This window comes from Salmo trutta, chromosome 5 (assembly GCF_901001165.1).
Source record: "Salmo trutta chromosome 5, fSalTru1.1, whole genome shotgun sequence".
Taxonomy (NCBI): domain Eukaryota; kingdom Metazoa; phylum Chordata; class Actinopteri; order Salmoniformes; family Salmonidae; genus Salmo; species Salmo trutta.
The window spans coordinates 28,642,772-28,663,919 of NC_042961.1; the positions used below are offsets into that span (position 1 = coordinate 28,642,772).

General features: G+C 48.5%; 1 protein-coding gene across 2 annotated transcripts in view; it reads right to left on the bottom strand.

The window, feature by feature from the left end:
* The window catches only part of fam83ha (family with sequence similarity 83 member Ha), a 67,752-nt gene that overhangs the window by 1,764 nt on the left and 44,840 nt on the right, over positions 1 to 21,148 (bottom strand). The window lies entirely within an intron of this gene.

Here is a 21,148-nt window from a genome sequence, read left to right on the forward strand (position 1 = left end):
AGATTAACGAAAACTAAAACACATAACACTAAGACTTATTTTTCTACTATATTATTGACTGTTTGTTTTACTCCATGTGTAACTCTGTGTATGTGTCAAACTGCTTGCTTTATCTTGGCCAGGTCGCAATTGTAAATGAGAACTTGTTCTCAACCTGCCTACCTGGTTAAATAAAGGTGAAATAAAAGAAAAAATCTACCTTAATTAGATAAGTATTCATCCCCCTGAGTCAATGCATGTTTGAAACACATTGTAAGCGATTACAGCTGTGAGTCTTACTGGGAAAGTCTCTCAAATCTTCGCACAACTTGATTGTGCAATATTTGCCCATTATTCTTTAAGCTCTTTCAAGGTATTGGGGATCATGGTTAGACAGCAATTTTCAAGTCTTGCCATAGATTTTCCAGCAGGTTTAAGTCAAAACCGTAACTCGGCCACCCGGGAACATTCATTGTCTTCTTGATAAGCAACTCCAGTGTAGATTTGGCCTTGTGTTGTAGGTTATTGTCCTACTGAATTCTTCTCCCAGTACCTGGTGAAAAGAAGACTGAAGCTGGTTTTCCTCTAAGGTTTTGCCCGTGCTTAGCTCCATCTCGTTTATTTTCATCCTGGAAAAACTCCACTGTTTTTGTATATGTCAAGCATATCCATACCATGATGCAGCCACAACCATGCTTGAAAATAAGGAAGCAGTTACTCAGTGATGGTTGTGTTGGACTTGCCCCAAACCTAAGGCTTTGCATTTAGGCCAAAAAGTGTATTCCTTTACTGTGTTTTTTTGTAGTGTTATTTTATGTATATTTTGTATATTTTTATTTTCACTTTGATTTAGGTCATTATTGTGGAGTCACTACAATGTTGTTGATCCATCCTCAGTTTTCTCCCATCACAGACATTGATCTCTGTTTTAAAATCACCAATGGCCTCATGGTGACACCCCTAAGCAGTTTCCTTCTTGTCCTGCAGCTCAGTTCAGAAGAACAACTGTCTGTGTCTAGGTGGTTTAATACATCATCCACAGCATAATTATTAACTTCACCTTGCTAAAAGAGATATTCAATGTCTGATTTGTTATTGTTACCGATCTACCATCATTGGCTTTCAAAAAGCTCCCTAGACTTTGTAGTTGAATCTGTGCTTGATATTCAATACTTGACTGAGGGAAATGTTAGGAATCAAAAACCTGGTCAAGGTGTGGAGAAATGCTAGATGCAAAATATAAGGTGGACAACTTCTATATTTAAGAGAGAGACAGACAGACATATGCATATGGGAAGACAGACATGTTCCTCTTAGAGGCTCACAGCATATTTCTCACCCTCCAGAGGCGGGCTGACCTACATACTCTTGCCATATCGGTTCACTGTTTCACCCTTCCATGCCATTACATCAAGGCGGAGACCTTGGGGTTGAATAGACTATACATTTGAAACATCTTAAAACCGCTTAAGTACACCCATGGACAATTTTATGGTTCAGGGGCCCAGATTCCACTAAGACCTGTTTTATGGTGACATCTGGCCTCCGAGAAGATACCTAAAGGCCCAATTCCAATAGGGAATAACCATCGTGTAAAATAATTGACAGAATACACATCTTAACACTTGTAAAATACCCTATACAAACAAGAACATACAGTGCCTTTCGGAAAGTATTCAGACCCCTTGACTTTTTACACATTTTGTTACGTTACAGCCTTATTCTAAAATGGATTAAATAAAAACATTTTCCTCAGCAATCTACACACAATACCCCATAATGACAAAGCAAAAAATGTTTTTTAGAAATGTTTGCAAATGTATAAAACCTTTAAAACAGAAATACCTTTACATTAGTATTCAGACCCTTTGATATGAGACTCGAAATTGAGCTCCTGTGCATCCTGTTTCCATTGATCATCATTGAGATGTTTCTACAACTTGAATGGAGTCAACCTGTGGTAAATTGAATGGACATGATTTGGAAAGGCGCACACTTGTCTATACAGGGTCCCACAGTTGACAGTGCATGTCAGAGCAAAAGCTCCCTAGTCCTTGCTGATGACAAGCATACCCATAACATGATGCAGCCACCACCGTGCTTGAAAATATGAAGAGTGGTACTCAGTGATGTCTTATGTTGGATATTCTGGACAAAAAGTTAATTTCTTTGCCACATTTTAGCAGTTTTACTTTAGTGCCTTATTGGAAACAGGATGCATGTTGTGGAATATTTTTTATTCTGTACAAGGTTCCTTCTTTTCACTCTGTCATTTAGGTTAGTATTGTGGAGTAACTACAATGTTTTCGATCCATCCTCAGTTTTCTCATATCACAGCTATTAAAATCTGTAACTGTTTAAAACTCACCATTGGCAGGATGAAATCCCTGAGCAGTTTCCTTCCTGTCCAGCAACTGAATTAGGAAGGATGCCTATATCTTTGTAGTGACTTGGTGTATTGAGCAAATAAAATGTTATTTGTCACATGCGCCTAATACAACAGGTGTAGACCTTACAGTGAAATGCTTACTTACAAGCCCTTAACCAACAATGCAGTTAAGAAAATACAAAAAAAAGTAACAAATAAAAGTAACAAATAATTAAAGAGCAGCGGTAAAATAGCAATAGCAAGGCTATATACAGGGGGTACCGGTACAGAGTCCATGTGCGTGGGGGGACTGGTTAGTCGAGGTAATTGAGGTAATATATACAATATATACATGTAGGTAGAGTTATTAAAGTGACTGTGCATAGATAATAACAGAGAGTAGCAGCAGCGTAGAAGGGGTGGGGGGGAGGGTGCAAATAGTCTGGGTAGCCATTTGATTAGATGTTCAGGAGTCTTATGGCTTGGGGGTAGAAGCTGTTTAGAAGCCTCTTGGACCTAGACTTGGCGCTCCGGTACCGCTTGTCGTGCGGTAGCAGAGAGAACAGTTTATGACTAGGGTGGCTGGAGTCTTTGACAATTTTTAGGGCCTTCCTCTGACACTGCCAGGTATAGAGGTCCTGGATGGCAGGAAGCTTGGCCCCAGTGATGTACTGGGCCGTACGCACTACCCTCTGTAGTGCCTTGCGGTCGGAGGCCGAGCAGTTGCCATTCAGGCAGTGATACAACCCGTCAGGATGCTCTCGATGGTGCAGCTGTATAACCTTTGAGGATCTGAGGACCCATGCCAAATCTTTTCAGTGTCCAGAGGGGGAATAGGCTTTGTCGTGACCTCTTCACGACTGTCTTGGTGTGCTTGGACCATGTTAGTTTGTTGGTCATGTGGACGCCAAGGAACTTGAAGCTCTTAACCTGCTCCACTACAGCCCCGTCGATGAGAATGGGGGCGTGCTCGGTCCTCCTTTTCCTTTAGTCCACAATCATCTCCTTTGTCTTGATCACGTTGAGAGAGAGGTTGTTGTCCTTGCACCACACGGTCAGGTCTCTGACCTCCTCCCTATTGGTTGTCTCGTCGTTGTCGGTGATACACCATCCAAAGTGTAATTAATAACTCACCATGTTCAAAGGGATATTCAATGTTTTTGCAAGGCATTGGAAAACCTCACTGGTCTTTGTGGTTGAATCTGCATGACTGATAGATCTTACAAATAATTATATGTGTGGGATACAGATATGAGGTAGTCAATCAAAAAACATGTTAAAGACTATTATTGCACACAGAGTGACTTGTTAAGCAAATTTTTACTCCTGAGCTTATTTAGGCTTGCCATAACAAAGAGGTTTAATACTTATTGACTCAAGACATTTCAGATATACATTTTTAATTGAAGAAGCACTATGCAGAAATCGCTCCTCCATTTCCTTGTTGCTAAAATTGGAATAGTTTGCCTATTTTCACTTTGTGACAAAATTAGGAAGTATAGTGTACCATCTAAACCGCTGTGAAATATATTTTCCATAACCAAAAATATTGTATTTTCAGCTGTTTGAAGCTGGTGTACAAAACGGAAAGTAAAACAAAAAACTTAAGGATGGGAAGCTTTGACATAGCACACATAGAACAGATCTACAGCTTCTTACTGGTTTTCAATGAGAACGACAGATCAATAACTCACATTTCTATGTGAATTTGTTTGGGTCGAACAAAAAATGACATTTTAATTTGTAAAAATTCCTAAAAACATAATTCCACTTTGACATTATGGGGTATTGTGTGTAGGCCAGTGACACAACATCTCAATTTAATCAATTTTAAATTCAGGATGTAACACAACAAAATGTGGAAAAAGTCAAGGGGTGTGAATACTTTGAGGTCACTGTATATAACTTTCCTAACGCACACGTTTTATGAGCTTTAGTTGTTTGTATGACACTAGTCCAGGTACAAACTTTTGCAGCTCCTCTGCCATTTCTGAAGTAAACACTTCAGTAAACACTGGTCTTCAGGAAGAGATTTTATCAGGAAAACCAAGTTATAGTTCTGTGAAATGAGTTTTACATTGAAGGGTGGACACCCATATGCAGTTGTGGAGATAGATCTGAGAGCACAGGAATAAGTAGTATTATAAACTGGGTGGTTCGAGCCCTGAATGCTGATTGGTATACCATGGGTATGACAAAACATGTATTTTTACTGCTCTAATTACATTGGTAACCAGTTTATAATAGCAATAAGGCACCTTGGGGGTTTGTAGTATATGGCCAATATACCACGTCAAAGAGCTGTATCCAGGCACTCAGCGTTGCGTCGTGTCGAAGAACAGCCCTTAGCCATGGTATATTGGCCATATACCACACCTCCTCGGGGCTTATTGCTTAAATTAGTAACACCATCTTGCCCTCTGATTGGCTAAATACATTTGTGCTCATTCCCTTGCAAGTCCTGAAAAAGATTGTGCATTTTAGCCAACAACTGAACTGAAGTTTGGAGCAGAAATATAGCCAAACTGAACCATTGATCCTGTCTCCTTTATGAATGGAACATTCCTCAGTCCAAGTGAAGAGCCAAGTACTACTCCTACTTTGACCTCATGGTGTGCAAGAGCCCAATCCTACAAGTAAACATTTCCCTCCTCTTCCTTTACATAATGTAAAAAGTACATGGTTATCCAACTGGCCATGCTTTATTACATTTGCCTTACTGTTTTAGGAAGTCATGTATATCCTATTTAGTTTATCTACGGTATTATCAGTGCTTGACTTAGGCATGAGCTCGCCGGAGCTGAGTACCGGCTCCTCAAATGTAGTCGTGCTTGAGTTCTTGCACCACTTAGCTCAAAAGCCAACAAGCGCTCACAGTCTCATTGCAGAATTAGACGCTCATCCACATTCCCCAAATGTCAAATTTAGAAGTGTTTATGTTGCTCTTGCTGCTCTGTATCATTCCATTTCTCCAAATTTCTAAGTTAAGGGGTTAAGTTTAGGCACTCATTCAGAATAGTTATAGGAAACATCCACCCACAACCACTCATTCCTTTAATATACAATGTTAAATAACACTATCTAAGAACAATATTTGTTGTGAACAAATGTTTCATTTTGGCACTACAATAAGTTTGGTAGCAAAATGGAAAGACGACCAAAGGAGGAATTGGCTTTGGGGGTGACCAGTGAGATATACCTGCTGGAGCGCGTGCTACGAGTGGGTGCTGCTATGGTGACCAGTGAGCTGAGATAAGGCAGGGCTTTACCTAGCAGAGACTTGTAGATAACCTGTAGCCAGTGGGTTTGGCGACGAGTATGAAGCGAGGGCCAACCAACGAGAGCGTACAGGTCGCAATGGTGGGTAGTGTATGGGGCTTTGGTGACAAAACGGATGGCACTGTGATAGACTGCATCCAGTTTGTTGAGTAAAGTGTTGGAGGCTATTTTATAGATTTTATAGTTTAATCTGTCCACAGAATATTTTGCCAGTAGCGCTGTGGAACATCCAGATGCTCTTTTGCAAATTTCAGAGGTGAAGCAATGTTTTTTTTTGACAGGAGTGGCTTCTTCCGTGGTGTCCTCCCATGAACACCATTCTTCTTTAGTATTTTACGTATCGTAGACTCCTCAACAGAGATGTTAGCATGTTCCAGAGATTTCCTTAAGTCTTTAGCTGACACTAAGATTCTTGTTAACCTCATTGAGCATTCTGCGCTGTGCTCTTGCAGTCATCTTTGCAGGACAGCCAGTCCTAGGGAGCAGCAACAGTGCTGAACTTTCTCCATTTATAGACAATTTGTCTTACCGTGGACTGATGAACATCAAGGCTTTTAGAGATACTTTTGTAACACTTTCCAGCTTTATGCAAGTGAACAATTCTTAATCTTGGGTCTTCTGCGATCCCTTTTGTTTGAGGCATGGTTCACATCAGGCAATGCTTCTTGTGAATAGCACACTAATTTTGTGAGTGTTTTCTATTGCGCAGGGCAGCTCTAACCAACATCTACAATCTCGTCTCAATGATTGTACTCCAGGTTAGCTGACTCCTGACTCCAATTAGCTTTTGGAGAAGTCATTAGCCTAGTGGTTCACATACTTTTCCAATCTACACTGTGAATGTTTAAATGTTTAAATGTAGATAATAATTTGTGTGTTATTATTTTAAGCAGACTGTGTTTGTCTGTTGTTGTGACTTAGATGAAGATTAGACCTAATTTTATGACCAATATATGCAGAAATCCAGATAATTCCAAAGGGTTCACATACTTTTTCTTGCCCATGTATATATATATATGTTTACATATATAAATGTATATATATGTTGAACCGTATAGTTGTTTCTGTGAGAGAGAGAGAGACACAGCTGCATGTGAGCTCTCAATCAATCAATCACAGTTATTTATGAAGCCCATTTTACATCAGCCGATGTCACAAAGTGCTATACAGAAACACAGCCTAAAACCCCAAACAGCAACCAATGCAGATGTAGAAGCACGGTGCCTAGGAAAAACTCCCTAGCAAGGCAGGAACAATGGAAGAAACCTAGAAAGGAACCAGGCACCTGAGGGGTGGCCAGTCCTCTTCTGGCTGTGCTGGGTGGAGATTATAACAGTACATGGCCAAGATGTTCAAACGTCCATAGATGACAAGCAGGGTCAGCATGCTACAAGGTAGCACGTCCGGTGAACAGGTCAGGGTTCCATAGCCGCAGGCAGAACAGTTGAAACTGGAGCAGCAGCACGACTAGGTGGACTGGGGACAGCAAGGAGTGCCAGGGCTCAGGTCCAAGAGGAGAGAAAGAGAGAGAGAAAGTAAGAGAGAGAGAAATAGAGGGAGCATACTTAAATTCACACAGGACACCGGATAAGACAGGAGAAATACTCCAGATATAACAGACTGACCCTAGCCCCCCAACACATAAAGTATTGCATAATTACTGGAGGCTGAGACAGGAGGGGTCGGGAGACACTGTGGCCCCGTCCGACTATACCCCAGACAGGGCCAACCGGGCAGGATATAACCCCACCCACTTTGCCAAAGCACAGCCCCCACACCACTAGAGGGATATCTTCAAACACCAACTTACTACCCTGAGACAAGGCAGAGTATAGTCCACGAAGATCTCCCCCATGGCACGAACCTGAGGGGGGCGCCAACCCGGACAAGAAGATCACGTCAGTGACTCAACCCATCAAGATTCTAGCAGCCGTGTTTAGCACTAACTGAAGTTTATTTAGTGCTTTATCCGGGTAGCCGGAAAGTGAGCATTGCAGTAGTCTAATCTAGAAGTGACAAAAGCATGGATACATTTTTCTGCATCGTTTTTGGACAGAAAGTTTCATATTTCTGCAATGTTATGTAAATGGTAAAAAAACTGTCCTTGAAACAGTCTTGATATGTTCGTCAAAAGAGAGATCAGGGTCCAGAGTAACGCCGAGGTCCTTTACAGTTTTATTTGAGACGACTGTACAACCATCAAGATTAATTGTCAGAGCCAAAAGAAGATCTCTTTGCTTCTTGGGACTGAGAACTAGCATCTCTGTTTTGTCTGAGTTTAAAAGTAAAACATTTGCCGCCATCCACTTCCTTATGTCTAAAACACAGGCTTCCAGGGAGGGAAATTTTGGGGCTTCACCATGTTTCATCGAAATGTACAGCTGTGTGTCGTCCGCATAGCAGTGAAAGTTAACATTATGTTTCCGAATGACATCACCAAGAGGTAAAATATATAGTGAAAACAATAGTGGTCCTAAAACGAAACCTTGAGGAAGACTGAAATTTACAGTTGATTTGTCAGAGGACAAACCATTCACAGAGACAAACTGATATATTTCTGACAGATAAGATCTAAACTAGGCCAGAACTTGTCCGTGTAGACCAATTTGGGTTTCCAATCTCTCCAAAAGAAGAGAAACTCTTTCAGTAGTTTAGTTGGACTAGGGTCCAGTATGCAGCTTGAAGGTTTAGAGGCCATGACTATTTTCATCAATGTGTCAAGAGATATAGTATAAAAAACTTGAGTGTCTCCCTTGATCCTAGGTCCTGACAGTGTTGTGCAGACTCAGGACAACTGAGCTTTGGAGAAATACGCAGATTTTAAAGAGGAGTCCGTAATTTGCTTTCTAATGATCATGATCTTTTTCTCAAGCTTGCTTCAGGGCTCAGCTATTTTCCCTATACCAGGGAGGTAGTTTCTTATGACAAATATTTCTTGTTTTTAGGGGTGCGACTGCATCTAGGGTATATCTGAGATATCTACCACAGCCCTCATCCTCCACATACATCCTCCTCATCCTCCACGTTCTGACAGTCACATTCTGTTAACGGTCCCGAAAGTACACACATCCCTGGGTCACATCTTTTCAGTTCGCTGCAGCTAGCGACTGGAACGAGCTGCAACAAACACTCAAACTGGACAGTTTTATCTCAATCTCTTCATTCAAAGACTCAATCATGGACACTCTTACTGACAGTTGTGGCTGCTTTGCATGATGTATTGTTGTCTCTACCTTCTTGCCCCTTGTGCTGTTGTCTTTGCCCAATAATGTTGTGTTGCTACCATGTTGTTGTTATGTTGTGTTGCTACCATGCTGTGTTGTCATGTGTTGCTGCCTTGCTATGTTGTTGTATTAGGTCTCTATTCATGTAGTGTTGTGTTGTCTCTCTTGTTGTGATGTGTGTTTTGTCCTATATTTATATTGTGTTTATTTATTTATTTTAATCCCAGGCCCCTGTCCCTGCAGGAGGCCTTTTTCCTTTTGGTAGGCCGACATTGTAAATAAGAATTTGTACTTAACTCTCTTGCCTAGTTAAATAAAGGTTAAATTAAAAATGTAAAAAATGATACACACACACACACACTGTTAGATATTACTGCACTGTTAGAGCTAGAAACAAAAGCATTTCGCTACACCTGAAATTACATCTCGTAAATATGTGTGTGACCAATAACGTGATTTGACTTAGTAAAGAAATGTATATTTAGCAGCTCCCATTTAGTCAACGCATTTAACCGCTTCGCCAGTCCAAATATCCACACTCCTTTCATGTCACATTAACATATTTTCGCCTATTGAGAACTGAGCTTCCTACTTTACTCATAACATTACTGTCCTTTACATTAGTTGAAAAATATCCTCAAACTTTGTCGTGCTAGTTAGAATTTCCTTGATTCGCTGGTGGGGAAGGGTGGGGGAAATTGTTTGAAAGTTGCATGCTCACTATTGGTAAGGTGAGACCGGGGGAAGTTGTAACATCTTTTGTCTTTTTATCTATTATAGACCTGTTTGTGTTTGTGATCATTTGTAAAGTTGCTATTTCTTCACCATTCAGAATGTCTAAAGAATCCATATGTTGTCCTGAAATATGAACACAGTGTCAAGAGTTGCTAGGAGTGGTGGTAGGAGTCAGGCGCAGAGAGCAGAGGTAAGGAACTTTGTGTTTATTAAATAAAACACAACACAAACGACGCCAACACAACCGGCGTGGAAAAAATGCAAATTGCCCAGAACAGGTGCATAGCATGAATATAAGATAATAGTAGTAGATCGCCAGCACATCCAAATACAAAAAACACAACCTGACGCTAAATAATCCCGCACAACACTGGGCGGGTTAACCAGGCTTAAATAACCAAAATCAATAAACCAAATGAGGAACAGGTGCAAACAATAAGACATACCAAACGAAAAGGAAAAAAGGATCAGCGGCGGCTAGTAGGTCGGCGACGACGACCGCCGAGCGCCGCCCGAGCAGGCAGGGGAGCCACCTTCGGTGGGATTCGTGACAGTACCCCCCTCCTGACGCGCGGCTCCCGCAGCGCGCCGCCACCGACCTCGAGGGCGACCCGGAGGACGAGGTGCAGGGCGATCCCCATGAAGGCGGTGGAACTCCCTCAGTAGTGGGGGGTCCAAAATGTCCCTCCTGGGTACCCAGCACCTCTCCTCCGCGCCGTACCCCTCCCAGTCGACGAGGTACTGTAGGCCCCCCCCCCGAAGTCTGGAGTCCAGAATGGCGCGTATCCTATACGCCGGGGACCCCCCAATGTCCAGCGGGGGGGGAGGAACCTCCGGCACCTCACCTTCCTGCATGGGACCAGCCACCACCGGCCTGAGGAGAGACACATGAAACGAGGGGTTAATACGGTAGTAAGATGGAAGTTGTAATCGGTAACACACCTCGTTTATCCTCCTCAGGACTTTAAACGGCCCTACACACTGCGGACCCAGCTTCCGGCAGGGCAAGCGGAGGGGCAGGTTTCTAGCCGAGAGCCAGACTCGATCCCCCGGTGCAAACACAGGGGTCTCACTGCGGTGCTGGTCAGCGCTCTTCTTTTGCCGTCCACTCGCCTTGGTGAGTGCGTCCTTGACGGCTCTCCATGTGTCCTTCGAGCGCTGTACCCAATCCTCCACCGCAGGAGCCTCGGTCTGGCTCTGGTGCCATGGAGCCAGGACCGGCTGGTAGCCCAACACGCACTGGAACGGTGACATGTTGGTAGATGAGTGCCGCAGAGAATTTTGGGCTATTTCTGCCCATGGCACGTATCTCGCCCATTCTCTGGGCCGGTCCTGGCAATACGTCCTTAGAAACCTACCCACCTCTTGGTTCACCCTCTCAACCTGCCCATTACTCTCGGGGTGGAAACCCGAGGTCAGGCTGACCGAGACCCCCAAACGTTCCATGAACGCCCTCCAAACTCTGGACGTGAACTGGGGACCCCGATCAGAAACGATGTCCTCGGGCACCCCGTAGTGCCGGAAGACATGGGTAAACAGTGCCTCCGCAGTCTGCAGAGCCGTAGGGAGACCGGGCAACGGGATGAGACGACAGGACTTCGAGAACCGATCCACAACGACCAGGATAGTGGTGTTCCCCTGAGATACGGGAAGGTCAGTGAGGAAGTCCACTGACAAGTGTGACCACGGCCGCTGTGGAACGGGGAGGGGGTGTAATTTCCCTCTAGGCAGGTGTCGAGGAGCCTTGCTCTGAGCGCACACCGAGCAGGAGGAAACATAGAACCGCACGTCTTTACCCAAGGTGGGCCACCAGTATTTCCCCCTCAGGTTCCGCACTGTCCTCTCAATCCCAGGGTGACCCGAAGAGGGGAGATTATGGGCCCATCGAATCAATCGATCACGGAGACCAAGCGGTACGTACTGAACACCTGCCGGACACTGCGATGGTGCAGGTTCCGACCGTAACGCCCGCTCGATCTCCGCGTCCAGCTCCCATACCACCGGAGCTACCAAACACGACGCCGGAAGAATGGGAGCCGGATCGATGGCCCTCTCCTCGGTGTCATATAGGCGGGACAGTGCGTCGGCCTTCGTGTTCTGTGAACCTGGCCGATAGGAGATCGTGAACCGGAAACGGGTAAAGAACATGGCCCACATGGCCTGACGCGGATTCAGTCTCCTAGCTGCCCGGATGTACTCGAGATTACGGTGGTCAGTCCAGATGAGGAAAGGGTGCCTAGCCCCCTCAAGCCAATGTCTCCACACCTTCAGAGCCTTGACCACAGCTAACAACTCCCTGTCCCCCACGTCATAGTTCTGCTCCGCCGGCCCCAGCTTCCTAGAAAAGAAAGCGCACGGGCGGAGTTTGGGTGGCGTGCCCGAGCGCTGTGATAGCACGGCCCCCACCCCAGTCTCGGACGCGTCCACCTCCACTATGAATGCCAAAGAGGGATCCGGATGAGCCAGCACTGGAGCAACGGTAAACAGCTCCTTCAAGCGACTGAACGCTCTGTTCGCCTCTGTTGACCAGCGCAAGCGCGCCGGACCCCCCTTCAGCAGTGAGGTAATGGGAGCCGCAACTTGACCAAAGCCCCGGATAAACCTCCGGTAGTAATTGGCAAACCCTAAAAACCGCTGCACCTCCTTTACCGTGGTCGGAGTCGGCCAATTACGCACGGCTTTAACGCGGTCATCCTCCATCACCACCCCCGAGGTGGAAATGCGATACCCTAGGAAGGAAACGGCTCGTTTGAAAAACTCACATTTCTCAGCCTTGACGTACAGGTCATTCTCCAGCAGTCGTCCAAGCACCTTGCGCACCAGGGAGACATGCGCGGCGCGGGTGGCGGAATAAATCAAGATGTCGTCAATATACACCACCACCCCCTGCCCGTGCAGGTCCCTGAGAATCTCGTCAACAAAGGATTGAAAGACGGCTGGAGCATTCTTTAACCCGTACGGCATGACGAGGTACTCATAGTGGCCCGATGTGGTACTGAATGCGGTTTTCCACTCGTCTCCTCCCCGGATACGCACCAGATTGTAAGCGCTCCTGAGGTCCAGTTTCGTGAAAAACCGCGCGCCGTGAAATGATTCCACCGCCGTAGCGATGAGAGGTAGTGGGTAACTGAACCCTACTGTGATGGAATTTAGACCTCTATAATCAATGCACGGGCGCAAACCTCCATCTTTTTTCTTCACGAAAAAGAAACTCGAGGAGACGGGTGACATGGAGGGCCGTATATACCCCTGTCTCAGAGATTCCGTGACATATGTCTCCATAGCCAACGTCTCCTCTTGTGACAATGGGTACACATGACTCCTGGGAAGTGCAGCGTTTACCTGGAGATTTATCACGCAATCCCCTCGTCGATGAGGTGGTAATCGGGTCGCCCTCTTTTTACAGAAGGCGATAGCCAAATCGGCATATTCTGAGGGAATGCGCACTGTGGAAACCTGGTCTGGACTCTCCACCGTCGTCGCACCGATGGAAACTCCCTTACACCTGCCTGAGCACTCCTCTGACCACCCTCTGAGAACCCCCTGTCTCCACGAAATATTGGGATTGCGATTGGCCAGCCAGGGAATCCCCAGCACCACTGGAAACGCAGGAGAATCAATGAGGAAGAGACTAATCCGTTCTCCATGATCCCCCTGCGTTACCATGTCCAGTGGCACCGTGGCCTCCCTGACCAGTCCTGACCCTAATGGTCGGCTATCTAAGGAGTGCACGGGGAAAGGTTGGTCCAACGATACCAGGGGAATCCCTAGCCTTAATGCGAGCCCACGATCCATAAAGTTTCCAGCTGCGCCTGAATCGACTAGCGCCTTATGCTGGAAAGAGGGAGAAAACAAGGGGAAAGTTACTAAAACGAACATGTGACCAACAGGGGGCTCTGGGTGAGGTTGGTGCTTACTCACCTGAGATGGACGAGGAGTGCTCCGCCTGCCATCCCGATTCCCAGAGGAGCTCCCCCAGCACCGGTCGGTAGTGTGTCCTCTCCGACCACACTGGGGACAAGGGGAGCCTCCTCCTCCGGTTCCCCTGGACGCGGCCCCCCCTAGCTCCATAGGAATGGGAGCTGGAGGACCTGGAGGTGGAACCAACAGGACCCCGTCTGGACGCCCGCGCGCAGCCAGCAGATTGTCAAGACGAATGGACATGTCGATCAGTTCATCCAGTGACAGAGTAGTGTCCCGACAGGCTAGCTCACGGCGGACGTCCTCCCGGAGGCTACACCTATAGTGGTCCATCAGGGCCCTGTCGTTCCACCCCGCTCCAGCAGCCAAGGTCCGGAACTCCAGAGCAAAGTCCTGTGCGCTCCTCGTCTCCTGACGCAGGTGGAACAGCCGTTCACCCGCCGCCCGGCCTTCAGCTGGGTGGTCGAACACGGCCCGGAAACGGCGGGTGAACTCGGGGTAATGATCCCTTGCCGAGTCTGGACCATACCACACTGCGTTGGCCCACTCCAGGGCACGTCCCGTTAAGCAGGAGACGAGGACGCTTACGCTCTCCTCTCCCGAGGGAGTTGGATGAACGGTAGCCAGGTACAAATCCAACTGTAGCAGGAACCCCTGGCACCCAGCCGCCGCTCCATCGTACTCCCTGGGGAGAGCCAGGCGTAGGGCTCCGGGTCCGGACGTCGGTGGAGGGGTAGATGGTGGAGGGGGATTTGGGGCTGGGGATGCGGTAGGGAGGCCACTCCTCTCCCATCGGTCCATCCTTTCCATCATCTGCTCCATCGCTGAGCCGATTCGGTGGAGGATGGTGGTATGGTGAAGGACCCGTTCCTCCATCGATGGGAGAGGAGGGGAGGCTGCTCCTGCTGACTCCATAGCAGGTGCGGGATTCTGTCAAGAGTTGCTAGGAGTGGTGGTAGGAGTCAGGCGCAGAGAGCAGAGGTAAGGAACTTTGTGTTTATTAAATAAAACACAACACAAACGACGCCAACACAACCGGCGTGGAAAAAATGCAAATTGCCCAGAACAGGTGCATAGCATGAATATAAGATAATAGTAGTAGATCGCCAGCACATCCAAATACAAAAAACACAACCTGACGCTAAATAATCCCGCACAACACTGGGCGGGTTAACCAGGCTTAAATAACCAAAATCAATAAACCAAATGAGGAACAGGTGCAAACAATAAGACATACCAAACGAAAAGGAAAAAAGGATCAGCGGCGGCTAGTAGGTCGGCGACGACGACCGCCGAGCGCCGCCCGAGCAGGCAGGGGAGCCACCTTCGGTGGGATTCGTGACACACAGAAATACTGGACATTTGAACTCTTATTATGGGGGCGATTTGACACAATTACAATCATGGTCTTGGAATTGGACATGCATTTTTCTGGTCTCGGTCTTGGTCTTGAATCAATCTTTAGGTGGTCTTGAACACAACACTGCCGGCACCCAAAATGAGTACCGGCGTCTATTTTAGTCTAAATCAAGCACTGGGTATTATTAAACCAAAATTGTTATCAAACATTGTTGCAATGTCACAACATCCACAGAAGGTGGCGCCTCTCCTCGGTCGAGCGGCGCTCGGCGGTCGTCGTCGCCGGCCTACTAGCTGCCACCGATCTGTGTTTCAGTGTCTGTTAGTTATGTCTGTTTTTTGATTGCACCTGTTTTGTGTTTGTCATTAGTGGGGGGGTATTTAGTCTGTCTGTGTTTAGCTAGGATTTGTGCGGGATTGTTCTTTGTTACGTGTGGTGTTACTTCTATTGTATAGGCATTAGGGTTGCCGGGCTGCGCCCCGTCTGCCTTTTGAGTGGAGCTTCTTTTAGTCATTTTTGACTGTTATGCTCCCAGCCTTATATGGATCTTGCCCGTGGATTTATTAAATTAAGTTTGTTCCAACGGACCTCAGTCTCCTGCGCTTGACTCACTCCTTAAACTGTTCATTCCGCTCGTGACAGAATCCTGCACCAATTTATGGAGTCAGCAGGGACAGAAACATTTTCAATGGAGGAACAAGTCTCCCAACATGCCAGCCTCCTCCAGCGACTGGGCACGGCCATGGACCAGGTGCTGACCCGATTGGAGAGCTGGGAGCGAGTCGCTCCATCACCCCCACCAGGACCAATTCATCACCCTGCGCCCCTACCGAATCCAACCGAACCCAGTACAAGCGGGATACGGATCATGGCTCCCAGGGAGTTCGATGGGACGGCCGCTGGGTGCAAGGGGTTTTTGCTCCAGTTGGACCTGTACCTGGCGACCGTCCGGCCCTCTCCCTCCGATGAAGAGAGGGTGAGCGTCCTCGTCTCGTGCCTCACGGGTAGAGCCCTGGAATGGGCCAACGCCGTCTGGGAGGGCCCAGACTCAGCGAAGGACAACTACCCAGAGTTCGCTCGCCGCTTCTGGGCGGTATTCGATCATCCCCCGGAGGGCAAGGCGGCGGGCGAGCGATTATTTCATCTGAGGCAGGAGACAAGGAGCGCTCAGGACTTTGCTCTGGAGTTCCGGACTCTAGCCGCCGGATCGGGGTGGAATGAGCGGGCCCTGATTGACCACTACAGGTGTAGTCTACGTGAGGACGTCTGCCGGGAGCTCGCTTGCCGGGACCATACCACCACTCTGGACTAGTTGATTGATTTGTCCATCAGGCTGGACAACCTGCTGGCTGCCCGGGGACGTTCCGATCGGGGCCTATTCATTCCACCTCCCATCCCTCCTGCTCCAACGCCCATGGAGCTTGGAGGGACTGCTGCTAGGAGGACCGGAGGGGGGGGGGGCTCTCCTGCACCCACTGTGGCCGTAGAGGACACACTGCGGACCGGTGCTGGAGAGGTTCTCCCGGGAACTCAGATGGCAGGCAGAGCACCCCATCGACCCCCCAGGTGAGTCAGCACCAGCCACACCCAGAGCCCCCTGTCGACCACATGTATGTCTCTGTTTTCTTCCCTGAGTTTTCCCCTCACTCCCAGTATAAGGCACTAGTCGATTCAGGCGCAGCTGGGAGTTTTATGGACCGAAGTGTTGCTGATAAGTTAGGGATCCCCCTGGTTAAACTGGACCAACCCTTCCCCGTGCACGCTTTAGATAGTCGACCACTAGGGTCTGGCCAAGTGAGGGAGGTAACAGTGCCACTGGTCATGGTAATGCAGGGGGGTCATGAGGAACGTATCAGCCTGTTCCTTATTGATTCCCCAGCATTTCCGGTGGTGCTGGGACTTCCCTGGCTAGCCTCTCACAATCCTCAAATTTCATGGGGGCAGAGGGCTCTTAAGGGGTGGTCGAGGGAGTGCTCAGGTAGGTGTATAGGAGTTTCCATCGGTGCAACCACGGTGGAGAGTCCAGACCAAGTCTCCACTGTACACATTCCCTCTGAATATGCCGATTTGGCTATCGCCTTCAGTAAAACGAAGGCGACTCAATTACCACCCCATCGACAAGGGGATTGTGTGATAAACCTCCAGGCTGGCGCGGCCCTTCCTAAAAGTCACGTGTATCCTCTGTCGCAGGAGGAGACAGTGGCTATGGAGACATACGTCACTGAATCCTTGAGACAGGGATACATTCGGCCATCTAAATCACCCGTCTCCTCGAGTTTCTTTTTTGTGAAGAAGAAGGGGGAGGCCTGCGCCCGTGCATTGACTATAGAGGTCTAAATTATATCACAGTGGGGTTCAGTTACCCACTACCTCTCATTGCTACGGCCGTGGAGTCATTTCACGGGGCGCGCTTTTTCACCAAACTAGATCTCAGGAGCGCGTATAACCTGGTGCGTATCCGAGATGGAGACGAGTGGAAGACCGCATTTAGTACCACATCTGGCCATTATGAGTACCTCGTCATGCCGTATGGGTTAAAGAATGCTCCCGCCGTCTTCCAATCCTTTGTGGACGAGGTTCTCAGGGACATGCTCGGGCAGGGGGTGGTGGTGTACATCGATGACATCTTGATCTACTCCGCCACTCGCGCCGCGCATGTGGCTCTGGTGCGTAAAGTGCTTGGGCGGCTGCTGGAGCATGACCTATAAGTCAAGGCTGAGAAATGTGAGTTCTTCCAACAAGCCATTTCTTTTCTGGGATATCGCATTTCCACCACAGGGGTGGTGATGGAAGATGACCGCGTTACGGCTGTGCGTAATTGGCCAACCCCTACCACTGTGAAGGAAGTGCAGCGGTTCTTGGGATTCGCCAATTATTACCGGAGGTTTATCCGGGGTTTTGGCCAGGTGGCAGCTCCCATTACCTCACTGATGAAGGGGGGTCCGGTGCAATTGCGGTGGTCGGCAGAGGCGGACAGAGCCTTCCGTCGTCTGAAGGTTCTGTTTACCAACGCTCCGGTGCTGGCGCATCCGGATCCCTCTTTGCCATTCATAGTGGAGGTGGACGCGTCCGAGGCTGGGGTGGGAGCTGTGCTTTCGCAGCGTTCGGGCGCTCCTCCGAAGCTCCGCCCCTGCGCATTCTTTTCTAAGAAGCTGAGCCCAGCGGAGTGCAACTATGATGTGGGGGACAGGGAGTTGTTAGCCGTGGTCAAGGCTTTGACAGTGTGGAGACATTGGCTTGAGGGGGCACGTCACCCTTTTCTCATCTGGACCGACCACCGTAACCTGGAGTACATCCGGGCAGCGAGGAGACTTAATCCTCGTCAAGCCAGGTGGGCCATGTTCTTTATGAGGTTTCAGTTCACCCTTTCGTACATTCCGGGTTCTCGAAATCGGAAGGCCGACGCCCTGTCACGTCTCTACGACACCGAGGAGCGGACCATCGATCCCACTCCCATACTCCCTGCTTCCTGTCTGGTGGCACCGGTGGTGTGGGAGGTGGATGCGGACATCGAGCGGACGGGTCGGTTCGAACCCACTCCACCTCAATGTCCCACGGGTCGGAAGTTCGTTCCACTGGGTGTTCGCGATCGCTTGATCCGATGGGCCCACACTCTACCCTCCTCGGGTCACCCTGGGGTGGAACGGACAGTGCGAGGCCTGAGGGGGAAGTACTGGTGGCCCACCTTGGTAGAGGATGTAAGACACTATGTCTCTTCCTGTTCGGTGTGCGCCCAGTGCAAGGCTCCTAGGCACCTGCCTCGAGGGAAATTACAGCCCCTCCCCGTTCCACAGCAACCTTGGTCTCACCTCTCGGTGGATTTCCTTACGGATCTCCCGCCATCTCAGGGAAATACTACGATCCTGGTTGTTGTGGATCGGTTCTCGAAGTCCTGCCGTCTGCTTCCGTTGCCCGGTCTTCCTACGGCCCTACAGACCATGGAGGCCCTATTCACCCACGTCTTCCGGCACTACGGGGTGCCCGAGGACATCGTATCTGATCGGGGTCCCCAGTTCACGTCCAGGGTGTGGAGGTCGTTTATGGAGAGGCTGGGGTCTCGGTCAGCCTGACCTCGGGTTTCCACCCCGAGAGTAATGGGCAGGTAGAGCGCATTAACCAGGATGTAGGCAGGTTTCTGCGGTCATATTGCCAGGACCGGCCAGGGGAGTGGGCGCGGTTCGTACCCTGGGCCGAGATGGCCCAGAACTCTCAGCGCCACTCCTCTACTAACCTGTCACCCTTCCAGGTCGTGTTGGGGTATCAGCCGGTCCTGGTGCCATGGTAACAGAGCCAGACAGAGGCTCCTGCGGTGGAGGAATGGGTCCAGCGCTCTAGGGAGACCTGGAATGCGGTCCAGGAGTGTATAAAGAAGGCTGGAGAACGACATAAGGAGAGCGCTGACCGCCACCGCAGTGAGGCCCCTGTGTTTAACCCAGGGGATAGAGTCTGGCTCTCGACCCGGAACCTGCCCCTCCGGCTGCCCTGCCGGAAGCTGGGTCCGCGATTTGTGGGGCCATTCAAAGTCCTGAGGAGAATAAACGAGGTGTGTTATAGGTTACAACTTCCTACATATTACCGTATTAACCCCTCGTTTCATGTGTCTCTCATCAGGCTGGTGGTAGCTGGTCCGCTGCAGGACGCTGAGGTGCGGGAGGTCCCCCCGCCCCCCCTGGACATCGGAGGGGCCCCGGCGTACACAGTCCGGGCCATCTTGGACTCCCGACGTAGGGTGGGGGGCCTACAGTACCTCGTGGACTGGGAGGGGTACGGTCCGGAGGAGAGGTGCTGGGTCTCGGCGAGGGACATTCTGGATCCAGCCATGTTGCGGAATTTCCACAACCTCCGCCCGGATCGCCCAGCGCCTCGCCCTCCGGGTCGTCCCCGAGGCCGGCGTCGGCGCGCTGCGGGACCCGCGCGTCAGGGGAGGGGTACTGTCACAACATCCACAGAAGGTGGTGCCTCTCCTCGGTCGAGCGGCGCTTGGCGGTCGTCGTCGCCGGCATTACTGCTGCCACCGATCTGTGTTTCAGTGTCTGTTAGTTATGTCTGTTTTTTGATTGCACCTGTTTTGTGTTTGTCATTAGTGGGGGGGTATTTAGTCTGTCTGTGTTTAGCTAGGATTTGTGCGGATTGTTCTTTGTTACGTGTGGTGTTACTTCTATTGTATAGGCATTAGGGTTGCCGGGCTGCGCCCCGTCTGCCTTTTGAGCGGAGCTTCTTTTAGTCATTTTTGACTGTTATGCTCCCAGCCGTATATGGATCTTGCCTGTGGATTTATTAAATTAAGTTTGTTCCAACGGACCTCAGTCTCCTGCGCTTGACTCACTCCTTAAACTGTTCATTCCGCTCGTGACATGCAACATTTGTGCTAACCTTGTGATAGAAAATGTAGCTGCTGGGTGTGTTCAAATAACGTTGCTGAACTTATGCACACTAATACAAACTGCTTGTGATGTTCTTGGTGACAAAGGTAACAATCTTATCAGTGACAAGGGTGTCGAACAAAGGGGCTTGCACAATATTCCAGTCTTTTTTATGAAACATTTAAAAGAATCTAAAAGTTTCCCCCCCCCAAAAAATCAAACAGACCACACTATCAAGCAAATGGTGTTCATTTTTATACTTTACGTAGCTTAGTACATTTCTACAGTAAACATAATAGACAGGGTAACCCAGGGACTACACAACAGCTGACTGTGTATCAGCAGATCAGTCATAAGTGACTGCTAGGTACTGCTTTCTATGAGGGATTCTGCCTTACGAAGCCAGGCAGGTCCAACTATTTGAAACCTATACTTGCACTATAAAAGCCATCTTAGAAACTAGCTTGCAGAGCACAGAGCTTGACACCAGTGACATCCAACACAGTTGAGCAAATTAATTCAAATAATAATTCATGCAAATACTGGTAAAAACAGAGCCTTCGGAGCTTTAAAACTAGTTCAACCAGTAAGGAATCGCATATAATATTAAAGTTCAAAATACAGTTTACATACTGTAGGCAGTGGACTGAGCAGGTTAGAAATGACATTTTCATGACATTTTCAGACTTTGGCATTGAAAGCATTACACACCAATCCATAAATGATAAACCATATTGAATGCTTTCCCACTGAGACATAGAGGGGGTCAATCGATATGACGATAACCAAGTGATATAACTGAAAAACAGCATACCATGCTGTTGTCCAATGGTTAAAGGGGCAATGTGGGGTTTTAACAACAACAAAGCCACCACCCCCTGCCACTGTTATTTGGTACACAACTGAGGGATGGGGCTTG